This window comes from Pseudophryne corroboree, chromosome 2 (assembly GCF_028390025.1).
Source record: "Pseudophryne corroboree isolate aPseCor3 chromosome 2, aPseCor3.hap2, whole genome shotgun sequence".
In the NCBI taxonomy this organism is placed as follows: domain Eukaryota; kingdom Metazoa; phylum Chordata; class Amphibia; order Anura; family Myobatrachidae; genus Pseudophryne; species Pseudophryne corroboree.
In genome coordinates, this window is record NC_086445.1 from 1,029,485,667 (window position 1) to 1,029,502,813 (window position 17,147).

The following is a 17,147-nucleotide window of genomic DNA, read 5'->3' on the forward strand; positions in this document are numbered from 1 at the left end:
GAAGAAAAAAAAAGCCACCACAGGTATACAATGTAGATGGATGGATACTATAGTATAGTATTATATTACTTATGGACGACGAGTGCACTGACGACACAGAGGTAGGTACAGCCGTGGCCTACCGTACTGCTATATATATATATATATATATATATATATATATATATATATATATATAATATACTGTATAATAATAACGGACCTGGTGGACACTGTCAGCAGACTGCTAAACTAGTATGAAGAAAAAAAAAACACCACAGGTATACAATGTAGATGGATGGATAGTATAGTATTATATTACTTATGGACGACGAGTGCACTGACGACACAGAGGTAGGTACAGCCGTGGCCTACCGTACTGCTATATATATATATATATATATATATATATATATATAATATACTGTATAATAATAATAACGGACCTGGTGGACACTGTCAGCAGACTGCTAAACTAGTATGAAGAAAAAAAAACCCACCACAGGTATACAATGTAGATGGATGGATAGTATAGTATTATATTACTTATGGACGACGAGTGCACTGACGACACAGAGGTAGGTACAGCCGTGGCCTACCGTACTGCTATATATATATATATAAATATAATATACTGTATAATAATAATAACGGACCTGGTGGACACTGTCAGCAGACTGCTAAACTAGTATGAAGAAAAAAAAAGCCACCACAGGTATACAATGTAGATGGATGGATACTATAGTATAGTATTATATTACTTATGGACGACGAGTGCACTGACGACACAGAGGTAGGTACAGCCGTGGCCTACCGTACTGCTATATATATATATATAATATACTGTATAATAATAACGGACCTGGTGGACACTGTCAGCAGACTGCTAAACTAGTATGAAGAAAAAAAAAACACCACAGGTATACAATGTAGATGGATGGATAGTATAGTATTATATTACTTATGGACGACGAGTGCACTGACGACACAGAGGTAGGTACAGCCGTGGCCTACCGTACTGCTATATATATATATAATATACTGTATAATAATAACGGACCTGGTGGACACTGTCAGCAGACTGCTAAACTAGTATAAAGAAAAAAAAAACCACCACAGGTATACAATGTAGATGGATGGATAGTATAGTATTATATTACTTATGGACGACGAGTGCACTGACGACACAGAGGTAGGTACAGCCGTGGCCTACCGTACTGCTGTATATATATATATATATATATATAATATACTGTATAATAATAATAACGGACCTGGTGGACACTGTCAGCAGACTGCTAAACTAGTATGAAGAAAAAAAAAGCCACCACAGGTATACAATGTAGATGGATGGATACTATAGTATAGTATTATATTACTTATGGACGACGAGTGCACTGACGACACAGAGGTAGGTACAGCCGTGGCCTACCGTACTGCTATATATATATATATATATATATATATAATATACTGTATAATAATAACGGACCTGGTGGACACTGTCAGCAGACTGCTAAACTAGTATGAAGAAGAAAAAAAAACACCACAGGTATACAATGTAGATGGATGGATAGTATTGTATTATATTACTTATGGACGACGAGTGCACTGACGACACAGAGGTAGGTACAGCCGTGGCCTACCGTACTGCTATATATATATATATATATATATATATATATATATATATATATATAATATACTGTATAATAATAATAACGGACCTGGTGGACACTGTCAGCAGACTGCTAAACTAGTATGAAGAAAAAAAAACCCACCACAGGTATACAATGTAGATGGATGGATAGTATAGTATTATATTACTTATGGACGACGAGTGCACTGACGACACAGAGGTAGGTACAGCCGTGGCCTACCGTACTGCTATATATATATATATATATATATATATATATATAATATACTGTATAATAATAATAACGGACCTGGTGGACACTGTCAGCAGACTGCTAAACTAGTATGAAGAAAAAAAAAGCCACCACAGGTATACAATGTAGATGGATGGATACTATAGTATAGTATTATATTACTTATGGACGACGAGTGCACTGACGACACAGAGGTAGGTACAGCCGTGGCCTACCGTACTGCTATATATATATATAATATACTGTATAATAATAACGGACCTGGTGGACACTGTCAGCAGACTGCTAAACTAGTATGAAGAAAAAAAAAAACACCACAGGTATACAATGTAGATGGATGGATAGTATAGTATTATATTACTTATGGACGACGAGTGCACTGACGACACAGAGGTAGGTACAGCCGTGGCCTACCGTACTGCTATATATATATATATATATATATATAATATACTGTATAATAATAATAACGGACCTGGTGGACACTGTCAGCAGACTGCTAAACTAGTATGAACAAAAAAAAAACCACCACAGGTATACAATGTAGATGGATGGATAGTATAGTATTATATTACTTATGGACGACGAGTGCACTGACGACACAGAGGTAGGTACAGCCGTGGCCTACCGTACTGCTGCTTATATATATAATATACTGTATAACGGACCTGGTGGACACTGTCAGCAGACTGCTAAACTAGTATGAAGAAAAAAAAAGCCACCACAGGTATACAATGTAGATGGATGGATACTATAGTATAGTATTATATTACTTATGGACGACGAGTGCACTGACGACACAGAGGTAGGTACAGCCGTGGCCTACTGTACTGCTATATATATATATATATATATATATATATATATATATATATAATATACTGTATAATAATAACGGACCTGGTGGACACTGTCAGCAGACTGCTAAACTAGTATGAAGAAAAAAAAAGCCACCACAGGAGTGTTTTTCAGGCAGACAAACGTATACTGGACTGGTGGTCACTGTCAGCAAAACTGTGCACTGTACTCCTGCTATAACTGCTCCCCAGTCCCCACAATTAGGCAGTGTGAGCAGAGCAGTGTACTCAGCACAGATATATGCAGCAGTGCAGCACACTGAGTGAGCACAGATATGGTGGAGCGTTTTTTTTCAGGCAGAGAAACAACGGATTAAACTCACTGGTGGTATAATCAAAACCCTGCACTGTACTCCCTAACAGCTGCTTCCCTTCCCCAATCCTCCCCACAATTATAACTAAGTCACTCAGTCTTTTCTACTATAACGGAGAGGACGCCAGCCACGTCCTCTCACTATCAATCTCAATGCACGTGTGAAAATGGCGGCGACGCGCGGCTCCTTATATAGAATCCGAATCTCGCGAGAATCCGACAGCGGGATGATGACGTTCGGGCGCGCTCGGGTTAACCGAGCAAGGCGGGAGGATCCGAGTCGCTCGGACCCGTGAAAAAAAAGGTGAAGTTCGGGCGGGTTCGGATCCCGAGGATCCGAACCCGCTCATCACTAGTTTTGGTTAGCCAATAAGAAAAATCCAGAAAATCTGAACTTGCGATAATTCTGGCGTTACAAACTGCGTAAATCTGAACCCGCTCATCTCTAATATAATGATCATCTCTAATATATATATATATATATATATATATATGTATAATTGTGTGAAACTTTGCGCTTACCCATGAAAACAGCTGCTGTTTAGCAAATGTCACTAAAGAGAAACTAGTTTTGCTCCTAAGGGTCTGCTTCAGAGGGAACGCTAATGGCACAGCCATATACAGAAGCAGCGGCTGTGCTAAAATACGCTAAAGCTTCAGGTGGCGTCTTTAGTAAAATGATGCGACTGAACCTTTACTTTAACACAGGATAATGGCGCCCTGCAGTCACACTAGCTGTATCGCTGACCTGCCGCTAGTATGGTTCCAGATTATTATTCCTGCAGAATGTCTGTGGGGGATATTTGCCACTCCGGGAACGTGCAGAGTTTTTCTCCATCCCGTGTGTCTCTGGCTCGTTGCCTGGTTTGAACTCTTAATTTATGTTTCACTTTAGTTTGGGAGATTAGCATATTATTTTCCTCCAACCCGCACACAATTACCGCAGGTCGGGATGTGCAGAATTATCTCTGTTTCTGTTGACAGGATGCTTTTCTGGTGAGAAGAAAATGCAGGGAATTTGTTAAAAAGAGGCACTTAGTTTTAATTGTGTTTGTTATTGTCCCGTCTTTAGTTTACTATTATTGATGATGTTGTTTTTCTCTCATCCGTTATTTGGGCATTAATTAGCCTGGCTTGTTGCCGCGTTGATAAAAGAATTACCTCTTGTAACCAAGTGACTTAACAACTCAGTCATGGAGGAAAATTATATATATGGTCTGTTGGTTGCATTAAACATAGGGTGCGCTGTGTTGTGATGTTACTGTGGGCACAAGGCGGGGGGGGGGGGGGGAAGATAAATCACTGTTTTGTGAGCTTATTTTTCTGCTGTATTTTGCAACGTTGATGAACGGGTTTTGAAATATTTCACATTTTTTCCTGTTTGGATTTAGGTATATTTTTATTTTATTAATTTGAATTAAGTGCCGGGATGTGCCAGGTCGTGCCCTGATCTTCCACTGCAGTTGTGCACCCAGGAATGGAAGCCTGCCCAGCCATGGAACACAAAGGGTGTCAGGACTACCCTGGGTGTAGACATCACTGTGTCTCCTCCTGAGGGAACCATGACATGGGGCACCCCGAGAGAGGGGGACCTGATTGTTGGAGGGACCTGCGTCAGCTGGTAAGAGGGCAGTGTTGGACTGGGGCATGTAGGGCCCACCGGGGGAAAGCAGTGGTAGGGGCCCATGTTTAGGGGTGTGGCCAGCCACCACACAGGTTTGGCAAACCATTAGAGAGTGCAGGGTCAAGGCCCCTTGATAAATATGGGATCCAGTCTTTAGGTCGAAAAGACTCAAGGCGACAATGTCTAGGTCGACCACTATTGGTCGACAGTAAGTAGGTCGACAGGGTTTCTAGGTCGACAGGGACTCTAGGTCGACATGTACTAGGTCGACATGGCAAAAGGTCGACATGCGTCCCCTGTGGGCCAGTCCGACCCTATAAGAGGCGCATTATACCCTGGTGCAGCCGCTGGCACCCTCTGTGCAGCGCCAGAAAAAACTATTTTAAAATTTTTAGGGGGCGTGGCCACATCTGCCAGGATTTGGCCACACCCCCTCAGTACCTAGGCCCATGGCTGCTCTTAGAGGCCCTGACCATGGCCAGGTGCATTGTTACTGCCTTACAACATTGAGAATAATGAATCTGTAAAGATTCACTATCGCCCAATCAGAGGCCAGCTCGGTGATGAAATCTGAACTTTCCACCAAACTTTTAAATTTGCTGCTGAGCCGGTTGCACCACTTTGCTGGCAAAATTCCTAACATGTACCATTGCTTCTATTCTTCAATGAGTTTTATGCCCAGGGTTGGAATGACCCACGGGATACAGGGGAAACCACCGGTGGGCCCTACTGCCTGGGGGCCCAGCCCCTCCTCTAGGGATCAGGTTCCAGACTGTGGTGTTACTTATCTAGTACATTATCTTGCATGCACTACAGTATTTACTGTATATATTTATCTAGGGGACCAACTCTTGCAAAATGGTTAGGCAAACCAATGTGGTGGCTGGGCACACCCCCTCTAGAGACTGGCCACACCCCTAAACGTGGGCCCCTACCACTGCATCCCCCCGGTGGGCCCTACATGCCAAAGTCCGACACTGTTTATGCCTCATTGATAATGAATTATAGTTTCCCTCATATGTTTTATAGTATAATGTTGTTGTTGTTGTTTACCCTGCGTTGTCCTTTACAGTTAATGGTATTTATTGCAGCTCACACGCCATAATTCTATTTTTAATATCGCCATAGAATATGAATACTTGAGAATAAAATGATAAGATGAATAGAAATGGATAAGGCAGAGCATGACGGTGTTCACACCTCGGGACAGAGTGGAAATCTGTTCCCATGTCATGTACACCACACGTATACATTGTACGATGGGCTGTAATGCTCTTACAGGGTGACATTCCATTAATAATCTAAGTAGTCTGACATAAGAGGTCTGCCTCGGACTGAAATGAGTAAAGACAATTTTCTCCCAGACTAAACACACATTTTGACATTTCATTTATTTCCTGCTGATAATACGCATTTGGGGGGAGCGTGATCGTGTCACAATTATACTGTATAACACAACCTAAATAGAAAATAAACACAGGATCAGGTAAAAGCGCACAGCAAGCAGAGATTAGAGAAAAATAACACATCAGGTAGTGCAATCTTTTCTTTCTCTTATCCATGAAGATTACCAGGACAAATCAGCACTCGCCGCATAGGAACTGGCGCAGCATTTAAAGCAGTCCCACTGCTGGACGATAATGTATTTATAATGTATGTGTCAAAGTATTTCATGTCCTGGCTGAATGAATATAGGGCGCAGGGCCGGTTCTAGACCTTGTGGCTCCCAGGGTGAAAGTTTCTTTTGGCGCCCCCCACAGGCGAAATAGGCGCACCGCAGGCGGGCACCAAAAATAGGGGCATGGCTTCATAGGGAAGGGGCGTGGTCCGTTTTGCTTCCTGTAGTTTTGCCCCGAGTAGCTGTTGTGCCCCCAGTACTGAACCCTCAGTAGTTGTGCCCCCAGTAGCTGTGCCCCTTGCAGCTGTGCGCCCAGTACTGTGCCCCTTGTAGCTGTTGTGCCCCCTGCAGCTGTGCCCCCAGTAGTTTTGCCCCCCAGTACTGCGCCCTCATTAGTTGTGCCCCCATTAGATGTTGTGCTCCCTGCAGCTGTGCCCCCAGTACTGCTAACTGCACCCTCATTAGTTTTGCCCCCATTAGTTTTGCCCCCATTACTCTGCCCACCAGTAGCTTTGCCCCTAGTAAAAAATAAAAATCAAGAATGCTCACCAGCCCCGTTCCTGTTTACCGACCACTGCTGCCCTCCATCTTCCGCCGCCGGCGCCGCTCCTCGGATCCATAGGAGTGCATAGACACTAGAGGTCAATTATGACCCCTAGCGTCTATGACTGTCCTAAACTGTCGTGCGGTGCGCGATGATGTCAGGCGCACCGCACGGCAGGCTCCAATAGCAGGGAAAGGTCCTCTCCACGAAGGGAAACTAGACGCTACCTCACTGCGTGTCCAGTTTCCCTTCGCGCAGAGGACCGTTTCCAAACCACCGCCGCCGCCATCCCCGTCTGGACACAGTACCGCCCTCCGCCATCTGGACACAGTAGCGGCTCTTGCCTTGGGACAGCGGCGCCCCAGGCAAAAGTCCTGCTTGCCCGTGGCAAGAGCCGCTACTGATAGGGAGGTGGCGCAAAGCACGATATATAATCGGTAGCAATAATGTAAGGAAAAATAAACAAAAATATATTTATTATATACTAGTTACCAGCCCGTAAAAATGGGTGGCTATGCGCACCCGAGCAGAGCAACACTTGAATTACTCTGATGGGCACCATGTAGTGGCCACCTGTGCGTAAAACACTTGAATTCCCCCCCATACAGGTGAGGAGCAGCGTTAGGCTTTTATGATATATAAAAGAGGCGAACAGCTTGGTTTTGCTGTGGATCCCGAACGCGACATGCTGACTACTGTATATCCCACTCTGCTGCTGTGTTACATTAGCTTTGGCCAAAGCTATGGACTTCCCTAAGCTCTCAAAGGAGAAGGGGCCCGAAAAAATATAATACACGTGGGCAGGGGCGAGGACGCCCCTAGGCACAACAGTGATGCCCCCCCCCCCACCGGCATAAGTTTATTATTTTTATAGATTGGTTATAAGCCATCGTTTGATGATAGCCCACTTAACAGATAAATAAAGAAAAGCCTCTGACATTTTTTAATTTTAATTATGTATACATATTTACTAAGCAGGACAGCTTACAGGGGCAGTGTGTGCCTGTCCTACCCGGTTACACTCCATTCAAGATGGCATGTGGTACAGTACAGTGGAAATATTATGCAGTTACTGGTACTTTTTGAGCTGACAGTACCAACACAAGCATCCGAGTGCTGCCCCAAACCAGTGCAGCCCCTAGGCACGTGCCTCAGATGCCTAATGGGAAATTCACCACTGCATGCGGGGCCCTTAGTAAAACAATGTAACTTTGTGTTGAATTAAAATAAAAAATTAAGAAATTGAATGCTAATTTGTAAGCCAAAGGGGGTCTGGCCCCCAGCAGATCAGCCCTCCTATCGGGGCTGGGGCACCTGCCCAATCGCTGGAACCAATGACAGGCCAAACTTGGAGTTTTATCGCCCAGTCCACCCAAAGCTGACATTATAATTCTAGGACGGAGTTAGCATTTTATTGTCAGTGTTTGTCCCCTTTACTGACATACGGCACAGTATTTCTATATTACGGGGATGTTTGTAGTTCCATAAATCTCCGTGAAGTGTCTGATTTTGCCGTAATTGTAGCAGGAGGATCAAGCAAATTGTAACAGGCTTAAGAACCGTCTGGCTAGTTTCCTAAATTTAATTAACAGCAGAAACTTACATCTTAATTTAGACTATTTATCATTCATTCCATTCTCAATATATTAATTAGCATAGTACAGAGTAACATTTATGGTGATGCCCGATGAATTAAAAATAAAATGGTGCATTTATACAGCGCACTTCCAGGACTGTCTGTGGAATAAGCATTTATTTATAATCCAGACGCTGAATTATCTGCATCGTCTTCTCGCTACGATCCACTGCAGAATGATATAAAACAGCAGAGGCAGTTTCTTGTGTCTCAAACAATTACTGAATCCATTCAGATGACCGGTCACCTCTTTTTCTTTATGAATCCTGCTAAACCCTTCCAAAAGTACAAACTGTATACACTGTATAACCTATAGTTAATGCATAACCCTTAAGGAAGGATGGAAAGGGGCATTTTTATTATTCAATGCAACATAATTAAAAAATAAATAATAAATGAAATTCCATCACAATTCAATAATAATGATAAGCCTACACTCCTGGAATGCCCGGGAGTCTCACCGATTAATTGGAGACCTCCAGCCACTCTCTATTTAGTGGGCAGGATGCAGTGATTCCCTATACTAGGTGCAAAAGATACAGGGCCGTCTCTCCCATAGAACAGCATAGACACTAGAGGTCAATTATGACCCCTAGTGTCTGTGCCACTATGCTGTGTGGTGCGCGATGACGTCATCGCGCACCGCACAGCAAAGGTCCTCTACATGAAGGGAAACTAGACCGTAGCGTCTAGTTTCCCTTCATGGAGAGGACCTTTGCTGTGCAGTGCGCGATGACGTCATCGCGCACCACACAACTAAGGTCCTCTCCATGAAGGGAAACTAGACACTACGCGTCTAGTTCCCTTCAAAGCGGGGGGGGGGGGGGGGGGGGGACGCACAGCGGGGCACTGCGGGGGGCACAGTGGCGGATCTTGCCCTGGTGCGACGCCCTCCGGAAGGGGGCGCCCCCGGGCAAAAGTACCGCTTGCCCATGGCAAGAACCGCCACTGAAAAGATACACCCCCCAGCAACACCCTATCTGATCTCCATCTACATGAGAACGCCCCTCCGCTCTCCTGGTCTGCCTCTCCAGACGTAAGTGTAGATGCTGTGAGAATACGTTAAACGTGACTCTTGCACTTAGTTTTTGAGCATGCGGATTTGTGCGAGATACGCTGCTCAAACGTGTGCGTGTTCAGCTCAATTTATAGCTCCCGGCCCAAGTACTACCTATGGTGAAGGACAAGAAGCTGTAGGTATTCCCAAAATCACATCAAACAACACAGGCTGGGCAGCAAAGGGTTTATTGTCAGAAATTTTGGTGGTGGGAAAAAATTTGTTCAACACATTTTCGGAGTGCCAGTTGCAAACATTATAGACCAGTGTTCACTTTCCTTTGCTCCCCTAGAAACAATCTTGCAGGACCCCAGACTCACCAGAATATTGGGTAATAAATTTAGTGCTACAAAGGAAATAAAGCAACGCGCCCGAGGAGTCTGTTTTTTTTTTTTTTTTTTACAGTTTTTGCAGAGAAAACTTGACACACATGTGGCCTAAAGCTCTGCTCCATCACCACCTTGCATGTAACAGTGAGTACAGCTGTACCTGCTATCTATCAATAAACCAACACCACTGGGTAAGTAACTGGAATGTTCATAGTTTGAGTCATCTGCTGGTATGTGCATATATGACTCAACAATATCATCACCTGCACACGCATTATTCCCAACAAACACCACTTACGTTCTTTTTCCCCCTCAACATGCTTTTTTTTACTAACGTAGTTATGACTACCTGCGCCACGGATGCAGGGAGAAGGGGGTAGGAGGGGGCATGTAGATGCTGCCAAACGTAAAGTAAGGACCTATCAGCAATGCCAAACAGGCCCGGCGACAGGGGGGTACAAAGGGTACCCCCGTCCTGGGCCCCGAGGTCCTGAGTGGCAAAAAGGTTCATAGGAACAACCCCAGCCCCTTCCCGATTACCGGTACCGGCTCCCGACAGCAGATCAGCAGTACCGCGATTAGCAGGTGTTTAGAGGGCGGGGCTTAATGCCTAGAAGTGCCCACCCCGATGAGTGACATGTTCTGTAGCAGGTAATGTCTCTCCAGCTTGCTATCTCTCTCCCTCTCCGCCTCTCTTTCTCTAACACTCTCTCCCCTCTCTCTCTCATTGACAGTCTCTCTCACTGTCTCTCTCCCTCTCTACCTAACACTCTTTCCTCTCTCCCTGACACTCTCTCTCTCTCTCTCCCCGTCCCTGATACTGTCTCTCTCTCCCTCCCTCCCTCCCTCCCTCCCTCCCTCCCTCCATGACTCTGCCTTTCTCTCTCTCTGAGACTCTGTCTCTCTCTCTGACACACTCTCTTCCTGATGTTTGGTCTCTCCCTGACAATATCTCTCTCACACTCTCCCTGACATTGTCTCTCTCTCTGACTCTCCCTGACACTGTCTCTCTCTCCCTGATAGTCTCTCCTTCTCCCTCACTGACGCTCTCTCCCAGACACTGTCTCTCTCTCCCTGACACAGTCTCTCTCTCTCTCTCTCTCTCACTGACTGTCTATCTCACTGACACTCTCTCTGTGACTCTATATCTTTTCCTGACAACCTCTCTCTCTATCCCCCCCCTCTCTATCTTTCCGTCTTTCTCTCCCTGACAATCTCTCTCTCCCTCCTTCCCTCCGTGACTTTTCCTTTCCTTTCTCTCTGAGACTGTCTCTCTCTCTCTCTCTCTCTCTCTCTCTGACACACTCTCTCCCCCTCTCTCCCTGGCACTTGGTCTCTCTCCCTGATGATGTCTATCTCTCTCCCTGACGGTGTCTGTCCCTGACTGTCTCTCTCATTGACACTCTCCCTGACACTGTCTCTCTCTCCCTTACACAGTCTCTCTCTCTCCCTGTCTCTCTTTCTGACACTCTGTGACTCTCTCTCCCTCCCTGACACTTTCTCTATCCCCCCTCTCTCTATCTCTCCCTCTTTCTTTCTTTCTTTCTTTCTTTCTTTCTTTCTTTCTTTCTTTCTTTCTTTCTTTCTTTCCCTAACACTCTCTTGCTCCCTTCTTTCTCTTTCTCCATGACCAACTCTCTCTCTCTCTCTCTCTCTCGCTTGCTCCCCTCCATCCCTCTTTCTTGCTCCTCTCCCTCTCTCTCTCCCCTCTCTCATCCCTTTCTGCCTGGCACCCTATCTCGTACTCCTCTCTCTGTCTCTCTCTCTGATACCCTCTCCCTCCCTCTCTCTCCCTGACCCCTCTCTCTCTCCCTGACCCAACCCCCCCCTCTCTCTCTCTCTCTCTCTCTCTGATACCCTCTCCCTCCCTCTCTCTCTCTCCCTGACCCAACCCCTCTCTCTCTCTCTCTCTCTCCCTGACCCAACCCTATCTCTCCCTCTCTTTCTCACATCTCTCTCTCATCTTGACACCCTTTCTATCTCGCTCCCAGGGGAGGGATGTGTGTGTGTGTGTGTGGGGGTCAAGGGGGGCCCCAGAGATATCCGCGCACTGGGCCCCAAGATTTCTGTTGCCGGCCCTGATGCCAAATGCCTCCAAGACAGCCACCTAAAAAGCACAAATATGTCTATTTAGAGGGACATGAATTGCAGGTGCTGAAACACTGTCGCAAGTTGCAAGCTGATGATGACAGTTGCAGGTCACGTCTGAATCGCCAAACAAGTCTAAAGGTGCATACACACGGAGCGATATAACTGAGCGATTTTGACTATATAGTCAAAATCGCTCAGAAAGTTAGTGCAGATCGCTCCGTGTGTATACAGGCAGCGATAGCGATGCGCGTCCCCGCTAGGTCGCTATCGCTGGGAAAAATAGACTGTGCAGGCAAGTCAATTTAGACTATGTCGCTGGTAAAGTTAGTTAAAATCGCTAAAGGGGGGTACTCACGGAGCGATCGCTGCTTAAAATCTAAGCAATCTGACTAGATTGCTTAGATTTTAAGCAGGATCGCTCCGTGTGTAGCCCCCTTAGCGATAGCGATGCGCAGGCCCGCGCATCGCTATCGCTGCTGCTAGATTGGCCTGCATGCAGGCCAATCTAGCGGGTCGCTCACTTCACCCGCTGGGTGAAGTGAGCAGCCCCCCGTCTCCCCCCGCACGCTCAGCACAGATCGCGCTGTGCTGAGCGCCGGGAGAGATGTGTGCCACACATCTCTCTGCCATCGGCCCGTGGGTACTGGCCTTAAGAGGCCAGCGATTTTTCCCAGCGATAGCGATGTTGCAGGCGGCGGTGGTGCGGGCGGCGGCGGGTTGTGGCGGCGGTGCGGGCGGCGGCGGGTTGCGGTGGCGGTGTGGGCGGCGGCGGGTTGCGGTGGCGGTGGTGCGGGCGGCGGCGGGTTGCGGCAGCGGGGCGGGCGGGCGGCGGAAATTTACCTTTATCTTGCAGAGTTTGGCAGCGGAGCGGTACCAGTTTAAAAAATGGCGCCTCAGCGTCATTTTTGAAATTCAAGATGGCCGCCGCGAGCCAATCACGGCTCGCCGCGTCATCGCCCCGCCCCCTCCCGCTGACTTATATAAGTCAGCGCGAGGCAGCGGCTTTCAGTCCGACGGCGGAGGAGGAGCGGAGAAGAGCTCCTGAAGCCTGAAGACGCCGTGGAAGTCCTGGATGGGCGGCGGCTATGCAAAAGAGCTTAGCAGCCGCCGCCCACCAGGTGAAGACGCCGGAGCAAGACCCCAGAAGCCCTGGGGAGGTGGCGCCCCCCCAGGTGAAGACGCCGGAAGCCCTGGGAAGGCGGCGGCCATGCAAAAGAGCTTAAAGGCCGCCGCCCCCAGGTGAAGACCCAGTTTAATAAAGGATTTTTGAAAGAATGTGTCGTGGTTTTTTTTTCAATATTTTCTTTACAGGTGCCAGCGGGCCCTTTATGTCCGGGCATGCTGGAACTTGTGGTTCTCCAAGTGCCAGCATGCTGGGGCAGGCTTGCTGGGACCTGTAGGCCACCTGTAAAGAACAATATTACTATTGAAAGGCTATCAGCCTCCCATCCACTGCCCACGGATGGGGGGGACAGCCTCGGGCTTCACCCCTGGCCCTTGGGTGGCTGGAGGGGGGGGACCCCTTGATTTAAGGGGTCCTCACTCCAGTGTACCCCGGCCAGGGGTGACTAGTTGGGGGGGTAATGGCACGGCCGCAGGGACCAATATAAAAGTGTCCCCCGGCTGTGGCATTATCTCCCTGGCTAGTGGAGCCCGGTGCTGGTTTTAAAAATACGGGGGACCCCTATGTCTTTTGTCCCCCGTATTTTTTAAACCAGGACCGGACGCAGAGCCCGGTGCTGGTTGTCTAAATATGGGGGAACCCTACTAATTTTTTCCTCTGTATTTTAACAACCAGGACTGGCTCAAAGAGCCCGAGGCTGGTTTTACATAAGAGGGGGGACCCCACGCAAATTTTTTTTTTAACTTTTAGCTATTTAAATACCAGCCACCCTGTAAAATCGTCCTATATATGACACTCATCCCCTTATTTAAATGAGATAGTCAAAATCTGCCATAGCCAAAATCTCCCATAGCCAAAATCTCTTGCATAGTTAGACAAAATCTCTGGTAAAGTTAGTCAAAATCTCCTACTGCCAGTTCAAGGGAAAAGTTAGTCAAAATCTCTCATAGTCAAAATCTCTCCGTGTGTATGCACCTTAAGTCACACCCAATAATGCAAACTGTAGCATGACTGCTGTAGCTGTGTGGCATACTGGAATGTTAGGAGACAAGAGATATTGGAAAGTTCCAAAAGCCATTTAATTCTTATCAGTGAGTGGGGGAGTTTTATGGCCCCAACCAGTTACTTGCAGACCCTGTGACATGTAAGAGGTTAGGACAGGAAGTGTAGGGGGATTTTAGAAAAAGGAACAAAGCACAGGACAGGGCAGAGTGAGCTGAGGACTGAGGATGGAAGGCACAGGCTAAGTGTCCAGGAGAAACGCAGGCTGGGGACTGTGGAACAAGAATGGCACTCCACAGTCCCTGGCATGATGGAAAGAAGAGCAGCGTGTGGGTGTTGCTATGAAGAGAGGGAGAGCCAGCAGCTTCAGTGAGAGATGGAGAGTGCAGTGTGAGAGCCACAGTATGCAGAGTACAGTGGAAGGAACCAGGAACAAAGGACCTTCAGGGGTACCCAAGAAGCAGGACGGGAGGTGTGAGTCTGCGGGATATGACGAGCTGGGTGAGTGGTAGGAACCACGTTTGGCGGAAGGCCCCCAGTAACGTGTACATGAGATCCCGTTTAGATAGAGCCCCTAGCGAATGGGGGAGAGCACACTAAAATGAATTTCAGTTTGCGGAAGCCGCACTACTGATTCCCAGAGACTGCGCTGGTATGTACTGTACTGTAATGATGTCACATCACTGTAAATGCTGTTATTGCCCGTGAAGCAAATGAAAGGAGATGTAACTTGATGTAACCCATATGAATATTGCGCTGGAGAGGAGAACAAGGAGTTAAATGTTACTGTCGTGATAACCCTGTCTGAACTGTGAATAAACTGCTTGCTTATGTGATGAGATGGCCTGGTGTGCAATGCTTTTTTAATATGACTGATGGACCCGGCCGCTGCCCGGCTATCACAGCTGCAATATAACAGTAAGGTTAAAGTGTAGTCACAACTTATTTATAAAAAGTAAAGGATATAGGGGGACATTTACTAAGCAGTGATAAGAGCGGAGAAGTGAGCCAGTGGAGAAGTTGTCCCATCAACCAATCAGTAGCTCTGTATCATTTTATAGTATGCAAATTATAGATGTTACTTCAGTGCTGATTGGTTGCCATGGGTAACTTCTCCACTGGCTCACTTCTCCGCTCTTATCACTGCTTAGTAAATGTCCCCCATAGTCCCCTGGGAGGGGGAAGTTAGGTGGGCACAGTGGGGGGCTTGGCGTGATATAAGTGGGGGTAAATGTATTATAGGTTTATATTGTATGTTAGATGTCTCTGATCCTGTTTCCTGTATGGGGGAGGGCGGTGCATGTGCACCCTATCCAGGCAGAGCCGGCCCTAGGCATAGGCAAACTAGGCAACTGCCTAGGGCATTTGGCATGCCTAGGGGCACAAGCAGCTTCTGCTGATTAAAATGATATGTGGCATGCCTATATTCTGTGTGTAGCATTTCGTATGCAGATACAGCCACCGTCGCACACAGTATATAGGCATGCAGCATATCATTTTAATCAGCAGAAGCTGCTTGTGCATCCTAGCCATATAGCAATGCAAATAAGATGCATTTTCATCAAAAATAGGCACCTGCCGCTGGCAGAGCTGCCAGCTGACTCATGCCAGGTATCTCCTGCTGCATGGCGCACTGAGGCAAGATTTATGAGGACACATCTGTATCCAAGCAGAGGTCACAGTGTTAGTGGTCATGTGAGTGGGTTGGTTGTGTAAATAGTGTTTGGCATATGTGTAAGGCGGCAATAAGTGTGTCGTGTATACATGCATTAATAATGTGCGGCATATGTGTAAGGGGCATTATGTGTGTCATTATGTGTATAAGGGCATTAATAAAGGTTGGCATAATGTGTAAGGCGCATTATGCTTATAAGGACATTAATAATGTGTGTAATATATGTAAGGGGCATTGCTGCAGGAGTGGTTCTTGGTGCGGGCAAGCAGTGCCTTCGCCAGGGGAGCTACAGCCTTGGGGCGCGGCTGCAGTCACCCTGCAGGCACCGCCGCCTGCCCACACCCCGCTCCCCTCTCCACGGCTGCAGCAGACGCCGTGGGCTGTGTGGGCGTCTGCTGCAGCCGGCTCCAGGGACAGACACTAGAGGTCAGTATTGACCTCTAGTGTCTGTGCGGTGCTGCTATGGGAGAGACGTCATGACGTCTCTCCCATAGAGAGGAGCCAGCGGCCAGACGGAGCAGCAGCAGCAGCAGCAGCGATCGGGAAGCAGGAGCGGGGCAGTGGTAAGTATTATTTTTTTTTTTTTTGTGTGTGTGTGTGTGCAGGGCCGTCTTTTCGTATGGGCTCAATGAGCTCTTGCCCAAGGGTCCAAGGAGTAAAAGGGCCCTAGGCTGATAGCTGAGGGTCCCCTCTTTCCAGGGGTACCAGATTTTTGAAAATCGGCTTTGGGGAACCGGAGATATCTGACTTCAAAGCAGTGGTCCCCATCCTAGCCTGATAATTGCTCTTCCCAGCCGAGATATCTCGGGTTCTGTCTGACGTAGAGTTTTTATAATGGAATACTCAAAAAGCTGTGACTCTCCCCTTTCAGTGGACACTGGCAGCTTGTCTCTACTATGCCCAGAACCAGAGATATCAGCCTTCCAGCAGCCGGTCCCTGCTCCAGCTCCACACGCCCAATGGGGGTCATTCCGAGTTGTTCGCTTGGTATTTTTTTCTCGCAACGGAGCGATTAGTCGCTAATGCGCATGCGCAATGTCCGCAGTGCGACTGCGCCAAGTAAATTTGTTATGCTGTTAGGTATTTTACTCACGGCATTACAAGGTTTTTTCTTCGTTCTGGTGATCGTAATGTGATTGACAGGAAGTGGGTGTTTCTGGGCGGAAACAGGCCGTTTTATGGGTGTGTGCGAAAAAACGCTACCGTTTCTGGGAAAAACGCGGGAGTGGCTGGAGAAACGGAGGAGTGTCTGGGCGAACGCTGGGTGTGTTTGTGACGTCAAACCAGGAACGACAAACACTGAACTGATCGCAGATGCCGAGTAAGTGTGGAGCTACTCAGAAACTGCTAAGAAGTGTCTATTCGCAATTCTGCTAATCTTTCGTTCGCAATTTTGATAAGCTAAGA